The sequence below is a fragment of the Myotis davidii genome, unplaced genomic scaffold (assembly GCF_000327345.1).
Source record: "Myotis davidii unplaced genomic scaffold, ASM32734v1 scaffold6, whole genome shotgun sequence".
NCBI lineage: Eukaryota > Metazoa > Chordata > Mammalia > Chiroptera > Vespertilionidae > Myotis > Myotis davidii.
In genome coordinates this window covers 17,351,409-17,372,268 of record NW_006383011.1, presented here as the reverse complement: position 1 = coordinate 17,372,268, position 20,860 = coordinate 17,351,409, and the positions used below count along the sequence as shown (strand labels likewise).

The following is a 20,860-nucleotide window of genomic DNA, read 5'->3' as shown; positions in this document are numbered from 1 at the left end:
TTTCTGTTTCTTTAAAGTTTTTTTTTCCAAAGTTTTACTCGACTTGAAATCAATACTCCAAGAAGGTAAATACTTAGACAATTTAGATATTTTTGAATTCAAAATACATAGGTATATCTTTTTTATACTATTAAAAGGTTTATAAGCAGTGGTCCACATTAAAACTTTGACCATTATTTTCTGTCATCTTTACATGATGATTCTTAAAAAGAAAGAATAAAGAATTTCCCTTGGTAACTTTTCATCAGAAGCAAAAGTCTGGACAATGTAAACATTAGGTTATGAAATCCCCAAGATCTGTTGTCTTTTCTAAATATCTGAGAATGGACGACTCTTTGTTCTAAAGTGAGTATTGAGAATTCGGAAATCAGATTTTGGGACATGACTTGTATTTTATTCCTTGGCAAAATCTTCTTGTCTTTCTGGTGCTTTATTTCTTAGAACTTTATAGAAGAGGCTCTTGCTATTATAGCTGCATGTACAGGAAACTAATATATAGTAGGAGACGTTTATACTAAAAATCTTCCATTAAAAATTATTTCTCCCAGATTTATAAGCTGGAATCTGTTTTCTTACAAAATTTACTGTATAGATACTAGAAATTGTTCCCCACTCCCCCGTATGTCAACTTATTTTTAGTGTAGTAGGAATTTATATATTCTGAAAGCTTTAAATACTTCCATTACATTTAGAACCATAGAATTGCCTGAAATATTCATCTATAAATATGTACATGTCTTAGGTATAGAAAAAGCTGAGAGGCTTAACTGTCCTCCTTTCTTTGAATAAGACTCCTGTTGCTATGGTAATTGCTGAATTAGAAAACTCTTGACTTTCGGCTTGTCCTAGGAGCTTAGAATGGTCAAGAAGTCAAGAATGACTTTGTCTTTGTGATGCATCTTTCTAGTAAAACAAATACACTGCAGCAAGATCATATATTGCTTCTCTAGGGAAAGGAAAAACATAAAGCAAATCCTCACCCCACTGAATTTAGTAAGTATCCTGTGAGTGCTCAGTAGATAAAAAATAGTGATGGGAATGGTATGCTTACGATATTAGATGTATGGCATCCTTATATGTGTGGATATTATAGGTGCCCATGTAAAGCTTGGCAAGGCTGGCATCTGAGGCAAACATGAACACTGAAGTTACATTTAAAAAGTATAGTTTTAATGTTAGTAGTGTGAATCCTGAGAAAGAAGATACTTATAAAAAGGGCTGTCGTCGGCGAACTGGGCTCAAATTCAAAAACAAAACAAAACAAAACAAAACAGCCTAGCAGTCATTTTACACACACACACACACACACACACACACAAAATAGAGAGAGAGAGAGAGAGAGAGAGAGAGAGAGAGAGAGAGAGAGAGAGAGAGAGAGAGAGAGAGAGAGAGAGAGAGAGAGAGAGAGAGAGAGAGAGAGAGAGAGAGAGAAAGAGAAACATCAATGATAGAATCATTGATTGGCTGCCTCCTACACGCCCCACAATGGGGATCAAGCCCGAAACCTGGGCATATGCCCTGCCTGGGAATCTAATGGAATTGAATCTCCTGGTTTGTAGGTCAGTGCTTAACCACTGAGCCATGCTGGCTGGGCTTAAGGAACCATATATTATGGCTCCTATATTTAGGAAAAAATGTTTTTGAGTTTTATGCTGTATTGCTGATAATTTTAATAGCTTCATCTTGTATTTTAGATGCTCAATATGTTGTTCTTTTTCTCTCTTGTCTCACATGTGGTTTTCCATATTAGCATAAATACTAGTAACCTCAGCTTGCATGCACAGAGAAGGTACGGAATCATTGTGTTATGGTGTTGAAATTTTGATTTGTGGTTGGTAACTTCATTACCTTAAAATATGATTCTGTTGAGCCCAATGCTTATTTGGCAAATAACTTTTTGCATTTTCACTTAGTCACTCTATCAAAGAACTGGGTCTCTGTGATAAAAATGAAGTTTTTTTTAGAAGGGTGATACAGGTTACATGTATTCTCGTACTACATGCATTAGTTTTCTAGGGATCCTAAAACAAAATGCTGCAGACTGGACAGCTTAAAGAATACATTTATTTTCTCAGTTTTGGGTCTAGACGTCTGAGATAAAGCGGTTGCAGGTTTGGTTTCCGTCCAGGCCTCTCTCCTTTCCTCGCCATGGCTGCCCTCTTGCTGTCTCTTCAGTAGTTCCTCTGTGCATGTGCCCTGTAGTCTGTGTTCTAATCTCCTTTTTTTTTTTTTATAAGGACACAAGTCATAATGGATTAGGGCCCACCCTAAAGACCACAATTTAATTACCTTTTTAAAAAAATATATTTTATTGATTTTTTACAGAGAAGAATAGAAGGGGATAGAGAGTTAGAAACATGGATGAGAGAGAAACATCCATCAGCCGTCTCCTGCACAACCACTACTGGGGATATGCCCGCAACCAAGGTACATGCCCTTGACCGGAATTGAACCTGGGAGCTTTCCGTCTGCAGGCCGACGCTCTATCCACTGAACCAAACCGATTACGGCTATTACCTCTTTAAAGGCCCAATCTCCCAAATTCTGAGGTACCAGGGTTTAGAAGTTCAACAAATCAATTTTGGGAAAGATACAATTCATTTCATAACACTATATATCATTTATGATATGTTTTAATGACAAAGTTAAAGTAGTGTTGTTGTAAGTTTTATTATAAATGGTTATTGTAAATTGTTATAATAACTTAAAGAACTATAGGTTTAAGGCATATAGAGTAGTATGTAGAAGATTGCATTAGCACCAATATTTTACCAACCGTAGAAAAGCAACTCAAACTCTATGACCTATTATTGACTGTTGGGTCCATTTGTATGTGAAGAATAGTATCTTTTATAAGGATGAATAAAATATTAGTAATTAAATTAAACATTTAAAGGGTTTTCAAGTGAAGGGAGATTAGAATTAAAGAGAGTGGAATTAAGATTAGTGGGCAAAAGATACAAAGAATTTGCCCTCTGACATTTATAATTCCCTATAGATGGAACGTGCAGACCTGAAGGTTGGTTAGTTCCTTGTGACTGAAGTTCTGAATTCTTTGGGTTGTTATAAAGTACATTTATGTATTGTTGAGGTTCTGGAGGTTGATTGCTTATTTTCCTTTCGAGATTCTCCAAGTGTAAGGTTTTGTTAACTTTAGAGAGGTTAATAATTGCCCTAGCCAGTTTGGCTCGGTGGAGAGAGTGTAGGCCCGTGGACCAGAGGATCCCGAGTTTGATTCCAATCAAGGCACGTGCCTCCATTGCAGGTTCCTCCCTGGCCCGTGTCCTGGTTGGAGCGTGTGCAGGAGACAACCGATCCATGTGTTTCTCTCACGTTAATATTTCTCTGTCTTTACCTCTCTCTTCCACTCTCTCTAAAAATCAATGGAAAAATAGCCTAGGGTGAGGATTTGAAAAAAAAGGTTAATAATTAATTCCACCTTTATATAACTAAAACAACAATAAAAATATTAGTACTTTAAAATGTAGATCAAGCATCAGGAACTGTTATTTCATTAACTACTAGGAGGACTATATTCTGTTATTTCTTTTCCTTCTCCCTCTAGTGGACAGAAATATTTTAAAAATATAACATGGAAAGGTTTGTTAGTATTGGGTGTATCACTTTTTTTTTTAAAGCAAACCTTAATGTTCCAGAATCATTAAAGAAAATGTTTTATTCCTTTCCAGGCATAATAGTGGATCTTTGAATATTGAAGATGTTCTTACCAGCTTTGACAATACAGGAAATGTTTGTAAGTTATATGATCACTACGTAGAAATATTTTGTGTTTTAAAAAGTGAATTTATAATTGGTGTTTGTTCTCACTAATGTTGATTATACTGACTAATGTGTGTGTACAATGGAAACTCTTACAGTTTTTAGCTGCAAAATGAGCCTCCTATACAATGCGCCTACTAAGTGGGATAAGGCAGTTTTACACTTGGCAGTTGTGGGTGTGAGAGAGAATGTAGGTCAGAGGAATCCTGGACTCTCCAGTACTATCCCCTTTGTTTCTTTTCATTTTGACCTTCTCAGTTAATCCAACAAAGGGGCTGTCTCTTCTTTGTTGTGGTTTGGGTGCTTTCTTTTCCACTTCCTGCTTCTTTTCTCTCACTACAGAATGAAGCCAGAACATTTTCCCTTGCTGTTAATGTACTTTAATACCAGAATGTTTTTGTTTTATGCAATATTATGCTATTATAGAATATATTGCTGTTTTCATCTAAGCCTGTAAGTTGTGATTTCTCCATTGAGAAAATCATTTAAATCATTATAAAGTCATATAATTAAAGAAATTAAAAAAATCTTTTTATCATTGCACCAAATAGCATACCATGATAGAAGCTAGGTATCTCTTCATGTGTATTGCTTAGGATATTTCTCTTAAGATAATGAATTATCGATGTGATATGACAGTTGTAAGTGTTAAAAATTGTACTCGAATACCTTTTTTCTTAAAGGAAATTTTAGAACTGTAACTACTTATTGTCGGAACTAAAACAATTTTCTTTGCTAATAGTATTGCTTTATTAAATTCCCTAATTTTAGGTCTGCATAGAATAATGTCATATTCTATACACCACACTATGGCAAACTTTTCATGTATAGAAAAATATGCATTTTGTCACTAAGGATTTTATAAATATCCTCAGGAATCCTAAAATATTTAAAATTATGTAAGTTTATTTTTCATGGATATCTTTTCGTTTCTACACGTTGGCACTTCCTGAATTGTTTCCTATTTAGGCATATCTCACATTTTTATTGGGGTTTTAGGCAAGGACAGGCCAAGGGATGCTAATGGTGGTTGAGGAGGCATCCTCCTTTAATTCTGGGGTAACGTAAAATATCATTAAGCCAGGCTTATGCATTTAGGAACATGATTGGAGAGTGTTAAATATGGAAATTTTGATTCAGTAGTGTAAAAATAAAATATTGTTCCCAGTGACTCAGTATAAAGCAGGGCCACTAGCTGGCAGCATTATGTAAAACAAAAATACTTCCCTAAAGGTCCAGGCTATTACTTCATATACTGATTGGCTGTCTTATACTGTTCTAACATTTTTTCCTATCAGCTGCCCCCACCCCTTAAACCCTCACTTGTCTGCATAGAATAAAGTCTGCACAGAATATGCACTTCATTTGTTGCATTGACACAGGGAGAGATTTCATGTTGAAAGTATTTCTTCACTGCTGTCTATTGTTTGGTAGTAAGATTTGAGTCTTTGGAATGAGACCTACTTACATTTGAATCTTGGTTCTGAAATTCATCTTGAGTAATTTATATCATTTCCATGAACCACAATTTTTAAAAAATCTCTTGGAACTGGATATAATGTATAGAAAGTGTGTAATATATATTGCATTTTCATAGTGGACACTATAGTGTTTATTATTACTGGTGATGAGTATCTCTAAAATTTTTCAGTTTTTTTTCTAATAATGAAGATAATATTAAGAGTTATTCTGACGTTTTAAAATAACTATTTTGATAGAACTAATAAGGCAGGAAAAATAAATGACCAAAATAGTAATTTGTTAAAATGTCTTGCCATTAATGTGGCCTTCAAATCCTGAATATTCCAAGTGATAGAAGTGGTGACAAAAATAAGACCTGTTAAAACATGTTGTTTAGTGTAACTTTTACACTCTTTTTATTTTAAAAGAAAAATCTATACTGATACTTTGCTTAATGAAAAAAATTGGTTACAATAAAGTAAGGATTGATTATAATTTTTATCTAGTCTTTGCCAAGGCTTAAAACGATCAAGGATTAAAAAAGTAATTTTTCAGATTTTTTTTCTTCTTTAAATTAATCACTCAAGTATTTGATTTTACACTAATTGTGATTTTAGGTTGAGTTTGTGAAAACCCAGCAGAGGGCGCCACATCATAATTCTGTCTCACAGCTCAACATACTTGGATTAATAATTTGAATAATAAATAAGCTTTCATCATATAAACATATAAAAACATATGTCTAAACATTTCCATTTGACTTGTTTTTATATATTTACTATATTCAGGAACTCATTAATGTAAAAAATAGATTTTTCTGACCAATTTTTTAGTTTATTTGCTTTTTTGTTTTAAATAGTTGAATTTTTATACTTATAGCTTCAAATAGAGGAATATTTTCGAACATTGTTAATATTGATATATAGAAAAAGTCCTATATAAGAATATCAATTCCTAAATCATCACCACAGTAGTACATTGATAGTAAGTATACTGAGGGATGTTTAGAATGAGGAAAAAAGTTTCTAATATTGTGAGAGAATCAATACAGAGAATTATCCATATATTTCAGGAATTAGTTTCCAGGTTAATATAGCTTCCTGATAATAGAAAGAATAACGTAATTAAAATATTTTATAGTTACAAAAGTCTGACGTTTTATAAAATATATTCATGGTTTGTATAACCCTTAATCTCACCTTTAAGGTATTTTTAAAAACAAGTAATGATTTTGTTCATTGTAAATTTTCAAAGAGTGGAGAATAATTCTTCCTGAATTTGTTCATTCTCTAATTAAAAGGATATGAGAAAATCCTTAATTTTAGAAAATAAATGAAACCTCTATCAGTGGTTCTCAACCTTCTGGCCCTTTAAATACAGTTCCTCATGTTGTGACCCAACCATAAAATTATTTTCGTTGATACTTCATAACTGTAATGTTGCTACTGTTATGAATCGTAATGTAAATATCTGATATGCAGGATGGTCTTAGGCGACCCCTGTGAAAGGGTCGTTCGACCGCCAAAGGGGTCGCGACCCACAGGTTGAGAACCGCTGCTCTAGATAGTTTCTTGTTTCCTGATATATTAGAAGACATTATTTATATTTACCTTTATTATTTAAAAATGTTGTATGTTTTTAAATGTATGACCTGTTTTATATTTTTGAGGTACCTTTCACCGTTTAAATTCATTTGAATGTTGTAGGAAGAAATGAATTTTCCACAATGATTTTGCATGATTCATTGCTCTATAGAATATGACCCCGGTCTTATCTTTATATATGTTTGCTATTGTGGAAAACAAATTATTTTTAAAGGTAAGCTCTTTTGTGCTTACCTCCAACCATATGGGTGGGTATACATATTTTATTATTTGAGTTCTACTACTCGAGAAACTACTTCCTTTTAAAATCTCAGAGTTACTCTGTGGAGAGGTTGTATGCACTATTGATTCTTCGTGCTTGGAAAGAGATGCCATCAAGCTACCTACGGGAAAGTATAGGATGACATCCTTCACCTGAAACGAGGTGCTGGCTGCTTCTGTGTTTCATGTAACATGTACAGTACTTTGGGTCAGAGGGTACTTTGCTAGCACCACAGCAGATCTCTTGCTTCTGTTTTCTCTGTGGGTAGGATCTCCATTCCAGCCAGTCCCTGACCTCTAATCAAGGAAACCCCATCATGCTATGTCTTTTCCAAAGCAATTTTCTCTTTCTCCAAAGTCATCTCTATCCTCTACTGAAATGATTTTTTTTAACCAGTTAACTGCCACATGTCCAAAACGGAAACTATCCCTACATGCCACGATATTTTGAATTTAATTTAAAAAAATCAATTTGCAATGAGTATTATAAAAATAAATATATTACTCACAATTCGGTTGTCCTTGAATATTTTCAGCTGAAAATTCTCTGACGAAAAATGATTTTAAAGTTGGTCAGGGCTGCCACTTAGGGAAAACATTTTTATTTTATAGATGTGCATGGCGTGTGGGGAAGGTCCCCTACTTGCATCTACAGATGCTTATGACATAAAAAAGAGATTCTGTTTTGCACTTTGTTGATGCAGATTTGGCCGACATATATACAGTGCAACTACTTCTTTGGTATTTGGTATATAATAGCTTCATTTGTATTTTTTTTTAGCACACAGTTCTCTTTCGGCAGCATAAACAGTTAATACTTCTCATACCATGTGTTGTATGTAATATATACAATATAATGCATATAAGCCTTTAAAGGATAGGAAATCAAAAGTTATTATATATCATTGCAATAACCTAATATGAATCAGGATTTTTGGCTAACACTGCAGCTTAAATTTGGGGAAATGTATTGGTAAGATTCCTTCAGCTATTCTCTTCCCCCTCCTTTTTTAAAAAATATATTTTTATTGATTTCAGAGAGGAAGGGAGAGGGAGAGCGAGATAGAAACATCAATGATGAGAGAGAATCATTGATTGCCTGCCTCCTGCCCGCCCCACACTGGAAATCGAGCCTGCAACCCAGGCATGTGCCCTTGACTGGAATTGAACCTGGGATCCTTCAGTCTGCAGGCTGATGCTCTACCCACTGAGCAAAACCAGCTAGGGCTCCCTCCCATCCCCTCGCCCCCCTTTTTTGTATTTTTGCCTTTTTTCTCTTTTTAAACAATTTTCTTTCTTTTTTTTTTTGTCCTGCTATTCTGTGCAAAAAAATTGTTTTTCTCTTGGCCGGGCTACATGACAGTACTCTGTGTGTCATTAGTGTCTCCTGGAGAAATTTGTAGATCCTCTGCCTTATATACTTTTACATGTGATAGTGTGACACTACCACCCCGCCCTTCCCACCCTCACACCTGTGAATCCTAGGGTTGACCTGGACTTTTAATGCACACAGCTACATTCTCCTATTTCTAGATCCTTCTTAGTGGTCTGATAGCAAAACCTGCTTTGTGATGTATCCAAAGCTGATCTCCTTTGGGTTTGTAGTCAATTAATTATTACTTAAGGAGATATTCTTATTAAAATACAAAATATTGCCCTAGCCAGTGTGGCTCAGTTGGTTAAGTGTCATCCCATGCACCAAGAGGTCTCTGGTTCGATTCCTAGTGAGGGCACATGCCCAGGTTGTGGGCTCAATCCCCAGTAGGGGGGTGTGCAGGAGGCAGCTGATTGATGTTTATCTCTCATTGATGTCTCTCTCTCTCTCCTTCTCTGCCTTCCTCTCTCTCTAAAATAAATAAAAACATACTTATTTTTATTTAAAAAATATTTTTTATTGATTTCAGAGAGGAAGGGAGAGGGAGAGGTAGAAATATCAATGATGAAAGTGAATCATTGATCAGCTGCCTCCTGCATGCCGTACCCTGGGGATCAAGCCCACAACCCGGGCATGTGCCCTTGACTGGAATCGAACCCAGGACCCTTCAGTCTGGAGGCCGATGCTCTATCCACTGAGACAAACCAGCTAGGGCAATAAAAACATATTTAAAAGAAAAATGAAATGAGACTGTAAAGTTAGAATGTAAAGGGATTTATTGTAGTACAATGAATAACTGAAAAAAACCCATAAATCTTTAACCTTAAGTGACTGATTAATTATGGATAATTTATGAAATGGAACATTACGAAGCTGTTCAAGATATCTAAAACACGTTAGGTTAGAAAAACCACTATAGAAAGTATGATTTTATTTATGTAAAATACATATATGCATTAAGTAGCTATGTTTATAGGTAGAAGTATGTCTTAATGTTCATAATATTTGGTTTGGGTGTTCAGGTTATTGATGACTCTCTTCTTTTTAATAAATATACTTTTATTGATTTTTAGACAGAGAGGAAGGGAGAGGGAGACAGAGAGAGACACATATATCAATGTGAAGGATAAACATTGATTGGCTGCCTCCAGTATGCACCCCGAGTGAGGATTGAACTGTAACCTGGATACACTGACTGGGAACTCAAATAGGCGACCTTTGGTGCATGAGATGGCGCTCAACCAACTGAGTCACACCAGCGAGGGCTCTCCTCTTTTTAATATGTTTCAGAATTGCTTGATTTCTAATGGCATGTATTAGTTTTATAATTGGAAAAAGCAAAGTTATTTTTATTTTGAATAAAAGTAGTTAACTCTTTAAATTCCAACTTGAGTACTAATTTTATTTTTTTTTGAAAGCTGTGATAAATTCTCAAATTGCTTAGGAAAGCACTGGGGGGAAAGGGAGCAATTCATTTTACCAGTGAAAAAATATAAAGTATTTATTTTTAAATAGCACTTTCTTCCATGGAGCTTGGAGCATATTATGTTAATGTATTGTGTCTTTAGATGCAATACCTTTGTGAGATAAGAAATTAGAGATTAGATCATTCTAGCCCCATATTAGCTCACAAGAGTACAAAGAGGTTAAAAACTCAGTCTGGCAGAATATTGAGTTTGGACACAGATAATTTATAAGGTCTGTTTAAAAAATTGTAAGGTTCAGTGCATTGTGTGGTTAATTTGCATGGGTCATGGTCAGCAGCCCTGAGACTATAGGGGGCCCTGTGCAAGAGGGGAGCTGGTGGTATGCAGGACTGGCTCTGGATTTGGCTCTTAGCTCCTGTCTATAGAGGATCACAATATATATGTATTCTTGGTTAGAAAGACTTCTGGAGGGTAGGTTAGAAAACGTTTCTAGGTGGTAGTTTTCCTAGCCAGGTATCTGCAGTTGTCTGATTTTGTAGCTACCTAGTTGTTAGGGCAGTTTCTTCTTTTGATACAATATTGCGGAAGCATGCCCCCTAAACAGCCCTGTGCATTTGTTTCTGCTATTTACCAGGGAAGGAACATTTAGAGGATGTCTCTTTTTAATGCACTTTTAAAATAAAAAAATTATGGAGTTCGACTGGTTTTCTTTGATAATAGAAAGTGCTGCAGTTGTGAGAAAGACGGAAAGAAACCCTATAATCCTTTCTAGATTCATAAGGTGTTAATGCTAAACAGTGCAATAATACTGCAAGGTAGTTCATGTCTTTTCCATAAACCTGCTAGGTTTTCCCTTCTTTAAATATTTGAAGGGATGTTTCTAATTTGGGTTCCTCCAAGTTTTGGCAGAAGATATACCAAGCAAGTGTTTTGTGGTTGTGTGTGCGTGTGCGTGTGTGTGTGTGTGTTTTCTCTTTGAGCAAATACTGAGTAGTACTTCTTTGTCTGTCTTTTAAAAAGTATCTATCATTTCTGCCCCGACCGAGCAGGTCTGGCTCAGTTGGTTGTAGCATCGTCTTGTGCACTGAAAGGTTATGGGTTAGATTCTGGTCAGAGCACATACCTAGGTTGTGGGTTCCATTTCCCATAGGGGCACGGAGAGGACGCAGTGGATCAATGTGTCTCTTATATCGATGTTTGCCTCACTCCCTCTCTAAAATCAATTTTTTAAAAAAGCTATTATTTCTTTTGCATCCCCTACAGTATTTATCAGGAATTTTGTGAATATTATTACCATTTATTCTTCTTAACAATTTTTCAAGGTCGTGATAACTTGCTTAAAAATTAATATTTAGCTAGTGGTCACACGAGAATTTGTAACTCTTTTGCTGTATTTCTTGAAGGTAGCATTTCCCCCAAATGGCAAGAAATGAATTTTAAAAGTTCATGGTGGGAATTGAAACTAAAAGTGGAAACTTGGAGTGCTAGAAAATAACTTTGGCAAATGGAAAAGAATTCTGTCCAGTGGACTGTGTCTCAGAGGAGACTGATTAAAGGTCACTGGAAAAGTGGGCTCTCTAGGGTTTCTGAAAGGTAGTTGACAATCTAATGGAGTGGGGATTTGGGGAGTGAGGATAGGGGTGAAAGAATGCATTTCTTTTAACAGCATAAAGCCAAATGTGGATTTTGTTTTATTTCAGTTTTTTTTTCTTTTTAAAAAAATACTGCTTTTTGCATGATAACACAATGGTAAATACTGATTTGTGTTTTTACACAGCCCTCTCTCTAAGGTATTCATTGTGTTTCTCAAGTTATATTTAAAATTTGTTTTAACATTTTTTTATCAGAGTGATATTTAATAATTGTTTATATAAACATGTCACACAAGTTCATCTAAAAGAATGATCTTGTCTTTAACAGAGTAGTTTGGGTTGTGGATAGCCTTTCCACAGAGAATTATGGATATTTGCCGGTATTTGGCCATTTGCTTGGCTTGTGCTTGTTGCATCACTCTATGAATGCTTAATGTGAGCTGAATGTTTTTTGTTTGTTAATCCTCACCCAAAGGTATTTTTCCCCTCAACTGAACTAATGCTCTACAGGCCAGAGACCCTCTAATTTATATTCTTTGGAGACCAGACTGGATGACAATTGTTTGGAGTGAGAGATATGATTTCAAGGTCTAACTGCTTTGTAAATAGATTTTCAACAAATTTTTCTGTACTTAGCCCATTCTCACCTCCATTTATAGAGATATAAATGACTTCTCCCACTGCCAATTTAGGATTCAGCTTTTTGCTGCTATCTTCTAGTGCCTTTATGAACCCTACTTTCATTTTTAAATCTATTTACTATTGTTTTAGGTGGTGTATCAGGAAGGGAGGGGAAGCTAATACTAGTATATAGATTCACTCTAACATCTTTACACACATACACACATACACATTTATTAAAAATGACTAAAAAAAAGTTTCATTTAAGTAAACTGTTACCGGTGGGGTGCTCTCTGTGTCCCCACCTGTTGCTGGTGGAAGTGGGCTTCTTGCGATGTTAGGAGAAAAGGCGTTTTCTGAGACTCGCATGGGAGGAGTGACATTTATTGGCATGGAATTCAACCCCGGAGTTTGCAAGGTCCCATCTCCCTCCGTCCCACCAGGGAAAAAGCCCAGCCATGCCTTCAACAGAGCTAGGATTCAAGCCAGTGTCCAGGGTTTCTGCACCAGAGTTGCACAGTCCACTCCAGCATCAGCTAGCTCCAGCATCAGCTAGCTTTATGTTCCCAGCTGTAGTTCATTATGTGTGCGATCCATATGGCCATCGGCCATTGGGGTTTCTAGGACTACATGGCAGGCTAGCACATGGGTGAGTACAAGGAAGCTGGAGCAAAACCAGAGGTGGGAGGGAGGGAGGGAGGGAGGGAGGGAGAGAGTGAGAGAGAGAGAGAGAGCGAGATATGTTTATTGATTTTTAGAGAGGAGGGAGGGAGGGAGAGAGTGAGAGAGAGAGAGAGAGAGAGAGAAGAATTTCTTTGTCTTGGGATTTTAACCTTCTGAAATTTCATGTGCTTGCAATGGCTCCACCCCCTCTAGCCAATCCATGGCTCCTCAGGCTAGACTGAGAGGCAAGTACCTTCCCTACATCACCCTGACTTTACTGTGTATGCATCCATCTGCCCCTTCCCCAGTGATCGGCAGAGAATGGACCTGTGGTTCCCTGGGAAGTGTGACATTGCAGCTTCCAGGTGAAGCTGCCCAGGTGGCCATGCTGATAATGTCTGACCTCCCTTTTGCTTCTTTATATTATTATTAACTATCTAGTTACAACGGTAATAAGACCATGTATGGTAAATAAAAACATTTTCAGTTTAAATATATTGAGGTGAATCACCAAGGTTTTGCACAAGTTTTATAAATTTCTCCCCTCATTTCTAAAATTCTTCAGCCTTCAAGAATCAACTCAGTGTCACCCCTTCTATAAACCCTTTCTTGACTCTTTCTAAGCTACAACTACAATCATACATCTTATGTTTACCTGCAGACTTAAGAAAAATACATGATTAAAACGTCATATATAATTGTGTCTAAATTACTCCTTAGACCAGTAGTTCTCAACCTGTGGGTCACGACCCCTTTGGGGGTCAAATGACCCTTTCACAGGGCTCGCCTAAGACCATCCTGCATATCAGATATTTACATTACGATTCATAACAGTAGCAAAATTACAGCTATGAAGTAGCAACGAAAATAATTTTAGGGTTGGGGGTCGCAACATGAGGAACTGTATTTAAAAGGCCAGAAGGTTGAGAACCACTGCCCTAGACTATAAGCTCCTAGCATCAAGAGTGATTTATTTTTGGTTGTGTATGTACAGTGCCTGACATATAGTGAAGAATCAATAAATGCTTTATGGATTTGTGAACTTAGTATTTAAAAATAGAAAAGCCCTAGCCGGTTTGGCTCAATGGATAGAGCATTGGCCTGCAGACTGAAGGGTCCCAGTTTCGATTCCAGTCAAGGGCACATGCCTGGGTTGCGGACTTGATCCCCAGTAGGGGGTGTGCAGGAGCCAGCCAATCAGTGATTCTCTTTCATCATCGATGTTTCTAATTCTCCCTCTCCCTTCCTCTCTCTGAAATCAATAAAAATATATATTCAAGCCAGTGTCCAGGGTTTCTGCACCAGCCAGCATCAGCTAGCTCCAGCATCAGCTAGCTCCAGCATCAGCTAGCTCTATGCTCCCAGCTGTAGTTCATTATGTGTGCAATCCGTATGGCCATCGGCCATTGGGGTTTCTAGGACTACATGGCAGGCTAGCACATGGGTGAGTACAAGGAAGCTGGAGCAAAACCAGAGAAATCAATAAAAATATATTTAAAAAAAATAGAAAACCGACCCGCCTGTGTGGCTCAGTGGTTGAGCTTCGACCTATGAGCCAGGAGGTCATGATTCTATTTCCAGTCAGGGCACATGCCTGGGTTGCGAGCTTGATCCCCAGTAGGTGGCATGCAGGAGGCAGCTGATCAATTATTCTCTCTCATCATTGATGTTTCTCTTTCTCCCTCTGAAATCAATAAAAATGTATTTTTAAAAATCCCACACTTTAAATAAGTAAAGATATGATTATATCATAAAATGTTCACTATACAAAGTAATTTACTTTTGGATTCTTTTAAATAGCCCATGTCTCTAATACATTTAAAATTTTATTATATGTGGCCCCCCCACCCCCCAGGAACACATTTATATTGTGTCTTTTTTGCATATTTGTGTACATATACACACATTCTATATTACCTTTCTTTAGTAGAGATGCTACTTATATTTAAGAAGAAAGAAATGTTAATTTGTTATGCATGGATGATGTTTTTTTCATCTAAATATCTTCTGCTGGGAGGCCACTAAGTGGCTGTTCACCTAGCTTAGCTTGCTGATCAGTGCAATATATTTTAAGCAGCTAGTTCCAAAATACATTCAAATAGCATGTACTATTCCTCATAAATTGCTATTTCTTTGCTTAAATTTCCCATTCGGACCACCAGCAATCCCTTAAGTACTTTCCCTCCCAGCTAATGCTAGCTTTTAAATATCTACTTAATGTTACTCCTTTCTTTCTCTTTGTTGCCTCTGTCATTTAATATACCTCTATGCCTGCCTGATATTGTTCCCTTTCAAGGTCTTTTTATGCTTTTAGGATGATCTTTCCTAGTCTATTTTTCTGCTGTCTTAGATGCTTTGATTCTGCTGTTTCTCCATCTCAAAGAGCTGAGTAGAGGGAGGAAGCAAATATTATGGGTGAATTTTTTGAAAGTTATGTACAATATTAAAGAGAATAAATACTGATGTTTACTATAGACTAATGTTCTAAAAGAGATTCTGATAAACTTTTAGAGTCATTCATGGAGACAGAACTATTAAAATGGATTTTAATAGTGTTTTATAGTTTTGAATATTTAAATAGATTTTAATAGTTTAAATTTCATAGGGGTAAAAGGGAACATTAAAATTTGGCAGTTGTTAAAGTTGAATGATGGGTAAATGGGAGTTCTATTCTCTTTATTTTTGTGTATATTAAAACTTCCTATACAGGTTTTTAAAAACCGAACTATCATTTTTCATTTTTGACCCGTCACTCTCATTTTTTGGTATCAGTCCTCTGGTACCTAAGAACACATGCACAGGGTTGGATGTTAATTACAGCATTATTTGGCTTGGAAAGGGAAATATCCTGGGAACAGTCTGATGAGTCTATTACCATCATTAATAGAACAGTTGGATACATTACAGTATATTTATGCAGTGTATTATTATATAATAATTAAAAAGAATAAATTGACCCTGGCCGGTGTGGCTCGGTTGAGTGTAATGTGGCCTGTGCACCAAAGGGTCACTGGTTTGATTCCCAGTCAAGGCACATCCCCAGGTTGTGGTTTTGATTCCTGTGTGGGAGGCAATCAATAGATGTTTCTCTCTTACATTGATGTTCCTCTTTCTCTCTCCCTCTCCCTTCCTCTCTCTCTCTCAAAATCAATCAATAAATAAAAAAGAAGAAATTGAGTTGTATGCTCTATTCTGGAGGGATATCCAAGATGTGTTGAGTAATGTGTATAATGTGTATGTGTGAATATGCCAAAAGCTGTGAAAGCATATGTACCAAATTTATAGCATTGGTCACTTCTGGAAAGTGGGACCTGAGGAGATAGGGTGAAGGAAAAATTAATTACTTCTCTATTGATCTTTATATTGTTTGATTTATTTCTACTATGTGTTACTTTGAGGGGGGATATAGTAAAGACTTTTTGAATAATTATAAAATTGAAATATTTTCAAAGAGAGCATCAGTTCATCCATGACAATAAAAACTCATTTTTAAAGTTTTGCAAAGAAGTGAAAAGTGATATGCATAGGAAACCAAATGATGAATTAAATCATAATATGTCTTCAAAAAAAACAAGTAAATGAATTGATACACATGTCTATGGAATATATTTTGAACTCTGACTTTTTTTTTTAACTCTATTTTTTTAACTTACTAAGTGATCATCTGATAGGTATCGTACCCATCTATACCATACATAGTTATTACAATATTATTGACTATATTGCCTATGCTGTACTTCACATCCCCATGACTAGTCTGTAACTACCAATTTGTACTTCTTAATCCCTTCACCTTTTTTACTCACCCCCCAAGACCCCATCCCATCTGACATCGTAGATGCAAAAAGACAATAGACAGGCTCAGTTAAGGTAGAAATACACATTTGTCAAGGAAGATTATAGGCCTAGGATATGACCACCCACCATGACTCACTTTTAGTTAGGAAATTTCAATTTCAGACCAGCCTATGTGGTTACTTTAGGTCTCTGAGTTTGTAAGGCCACCATGAGCTTGTGAGATTTACTATGTGGCCCCTTTTTCATCCATAATCTTATATAATAAAAGGCTAATATGGAAATCAACCGAATGGCAGAATGACCAGTTGCTATGACGTGAACTGACCACCAGGTGGCAGCCGCTCAACCCCAGGAGCTGCCCCCTGGTGGTCAGTGAGCTCCCACAGGGGGAGTGCCACTCAGCCAGAAGCCAAGCTTATGGCTGGCGAGCACAGCGGTGGTGGCAGGAGCCTCTCCTGCCTCTGGTAGAGATAAGGACCCTTTGGGGGGGATGCGGAAGTGGGCCTAAGTCAGCAGGCGGATATCCCCTGAGGGGTCCCGGGCTGTGAGAGGGTGCAGGCCAGGCTGAGGTTCCCACCTCTCCCCCATCCCCCAGTGCACGAATGTTGTGCACTGGGCCTCTAGTAATTATTATATATCAATAATACAAATTAATATTCTAGATGTATATCTTCCAACTATAGTTTTGGATGGTTGTTCAATCTGAAATAGCCTAAGCCAGACCTGTATCTTTGCTCTTTCTTGGTCTCTATTTATCATACTTACTACTCATCTTCTACCATAGTGGAGCTCCTAATGACTTACTGGATTACCCTTTCAGGGTTTGGTTTTTGTTCTGTTTCATTTTTGAGAGTGTAATATTTTAATGAGACTAAAGAATAATGTGTAAGACAAAAGAACAAAAGCTACCAGAATTAGGTTAACTTTCTATAATTAGTTGGCTCTCGTAGAGTAAATGAAGTTTGTGATACCACATGTGATATATGTGTGTATATTAATATATTAAGACAAAATTCCCTAAATAATAAAAATAGTAAGTCACCAAGGGAGAGGTCTTCATAAAGCAAGAGCATTGTTTGGGGAATTGTGATTTGAATAATAGAGTGGCTTTAAGGTTAGAATGTTTGAGATTCTCAAGTTGTTGGAAGTATTCTATTTAGAACAGAGGTATTCTTGGTGGAACCTAAGGAATAACCTGCCTTATAGTCTCTTTCAAAAGAATCTGCTCAAACATATGATCTCCATCAAATGTAAAGTTAGGGTCTGGAATCACACCTTTCATCCCCCCCCCTCCCTTTTACAGTAGCAGCTCTGAAAAGTTTTCACCAAATTGCAAACTGGAATCAGGTAATGATGTTTGTTTCTGAGCTTTCAGAGGAAGCTCTTTATTTTAGTAGGCAATTTTCATGTGTGATGAAGTGAAATGTTGAGAAGGCAGCCTCTCATTAGTGGACAAACAATGCCTAAGAATTTAGCTAATGGCCCCCCTTCAGTGCAGAGAATAGATGGCAACAATTGTACTTGCAGACTAGACCCAGAGCTACTTGTTTGGCTGCTAGGTGTTAATGCAAATTTGTTCTTCAGCTCATTCAACCCTGGGGCTCCCATCCTTTGATTTAATTAAATGTAATTGGTTACATTGCTCCTCCCAGACCCCTGAGGTGTTTTTGTTTATTGCTTACTCTTTGCAATAAAGCTTCAATTCATGGCACAAAATGCTGGATAAATAAGAGTCCTTTTTTACTGTGTTGGATTTACAGGGAGATTATTCCGTTCAAATAGTTTGGCTTTACTGTTAAAAGTAAATGACCAGTGAAATAAACTCATTGGGTGGCAAATGTAGCATATCCAGAAGCAAGGAATTAAGTAGGATAAATTACAGGAGATTAGGAAAAGATATCAAGTTGTAATGTTAAGTTACTAAAGATTTGCAAGAGTACTATAAGATATCAATGCTGTAAATAAATAAGGTTTTAATGAGTAAAATTATCATTGTTGTAGCACATTATTATTTAAAAAGATACTTTAAAGTGCCAGTTATGAAAGAGTCTAAATTCATTTTTTAATCATGCAGAATTCTCTTACTCATAAATATGCAAGTGGCATTGTTGGGGACAAAAGTGAGAATGATATTGACTTAAGTTAGGTTAGCACAATTAACTTATTCTTTTTTAATGAAAGATTTTATTCCTTCTACCTAAGTTTTGTTTTTAACTTGAAGATATTGTAAATAACATTTTTTTTTGTAAAGTGATATTTTCCCTTTCAGGTTGCATTTTAATTTGAGAAATAGGATAAATTATCTTTGTAGTAATTTCTGAGGAGGAGCTAAGAAAGTTAAGAAAATTAGAAAAATACCATTAGCACTTCCCAATCCAATTTTAAGTACCAAACTGTATAAATGACTTTCCCCCTTTTTGGCTTTGTCAGTTGGATAAAATAGCTTACCAGAACCCAGTATTTATTATAGCGTTGCCGGTTTTTTTATTGCTTTCTTCTTTTCATGGCCTTGTTCCCTGCCCCCCCTTTTTTACAGCAGAGGTATAAGATACTGCACCAATGACATTTTCATTAATGCAATAGACTTTCCAAATCTTGCTGTGTTGCAAGCCTACCTTATATCTCTTCTGATGGAAAAAATGAAAAAATCCATGATAAGAGCACAGGCATTCTCCGTGCAATATAAAACTTCAATTCCCCACAGTAGGATTGTTTTGCAGGATTTTTTTTCTAGGTTCCTCTTATATTCTATTGCCGAGGTCCTGGGGTTTTAAGCTTATCATGTTGTACTATCAGATAGGTAGGCCTTTCTTCTGGTGGATGCTTCTGACGAAAACCAAGTGTAATTATAATAGAAAATGAGAAAACACTCCCCTTGGGAGGTGGAGAACTGGACTCAGATGTTAGCTCAAACCTAAGTGTTCAGAGAAGTGGAGTACCATAGTCACATCTTGGAAATGAGCCATCAAACTGACTGCTTCCCTTTCAGAGGGAGTCTTAGCCCATGTCAGTTTACACGTGTGGTCCTAGGGCCAGACAGCCTGTATGGAAAGTACAGGCTTTGTCAGCGGGGTTCAGGATGGTTGAACTTCTGGCCCAGTTTATGGGAAGGGGTCACAGTTTAACTACTGACCCTCATACTGGCAGAGAAGAATGTTTACCATATTGTAATACGCTGGGTACGGAGGGTTTCTTTTGTAAATGGAAATGTAATGTCAAACACAGAAGGGAGGGAAATGTTCCAGGGGTCTTTTAGATAAAACCAGGTACTCTTCTCTTGTACTTGAATAATTTTCCTCCCCGTGCACTGGTAATAATGAGCCCATTGCTCTTCCCCTGACAGCGACTCTCCTGAATCCACAGCTTTGATTGGAAACTCTCAACCCCTGACTGGTCTCTGGAGCGCTGATTACCAAGGCACCCCACACACTTCCCTCATAAACATTTGGCAGATCAGGAAGTGCTGAAAAGTGATGCCCCTGGCTCTCAGAGGAGGGTACTGGTGGGAGAAGAAATAGAACATTTTCCCTCTTGCAGCTGTCAGAGAGTGATTATGTCAAATGGGTTTTCAAGGAGCCACAAAGTAATTACAGGGTAACTTCTTGACATTATTTTCCAATGTTTGACGCAGCAGATGATGATGATTAATTGATGTGTATTATTTAATGGCTCTCTGAAACTTTGTTTGATACTTTAGATAGAGGCCAGATTAAGTCTTCATTTAGACTAATAGAGTAAATTTGTCTTAAATTTTAACATGTTAACTCTCCCTCTATAGTAGACTCAGATGATTTCCTAAACTAACTAGCTTTCTGGTGGCTGAGGCAATGCTTAATCAAATCATGTGCTTTTAACGTAGTATTTTACTCCTTTACTAAGATTTCTGGGGCTAGTGTGAAAATTAAATGAGTTAAATAATAAAAAATAAAAGTGCTTAATGCAGCGGTTCTCAACCTGTGGGTCGCGACCCCTTTGGCGGTTGAATGACCCTTTCACAGGGGTCGCCTAAGACCATCCTGCATATCAGATATTTACATTACGATTCATAACAGTAGCAACATTACAGTTATGAAGTAGCAACGAAAATAATTTTATGGTTGGATCACAACATGAGGAACTGTATTTAAAGGGCCAGAAGGTTGAGAACCCCTGACTTAATGCATGGCACATGGTAAATGTTCAATAAATGCCAGCCATATTGAAATATGACATAGTAATTTAATTTCAAAAAAGGCAACTCCTTGTATGCTATCTCACTATGTTGTGGTCTAATTAGCA

At 36.7% G+C, this 20,860-nt stretch overlaps 1 protein-coding gene across 1 annotated transcript in view; it reads left to right on the top strand.

Moving 5' to 3' along the window:
• Positions 1-20,860, top strand: part of CAMKMT (calmodulin-lysine N-methyltransferase) — a 280,065-nt gene that overhangs the window by 8,919 nt on the left and 250,286 nt on the right. The window contains exon 3 of the mRNA XM_015557945.1: positions 3,690-3,754. The gene's annotated coding sequence lies outside the window, so the exon portion shown is untranslated. The remainder of the gene's footprint in view (positions 1-3,689; positions 3,755-20,860) is intronic.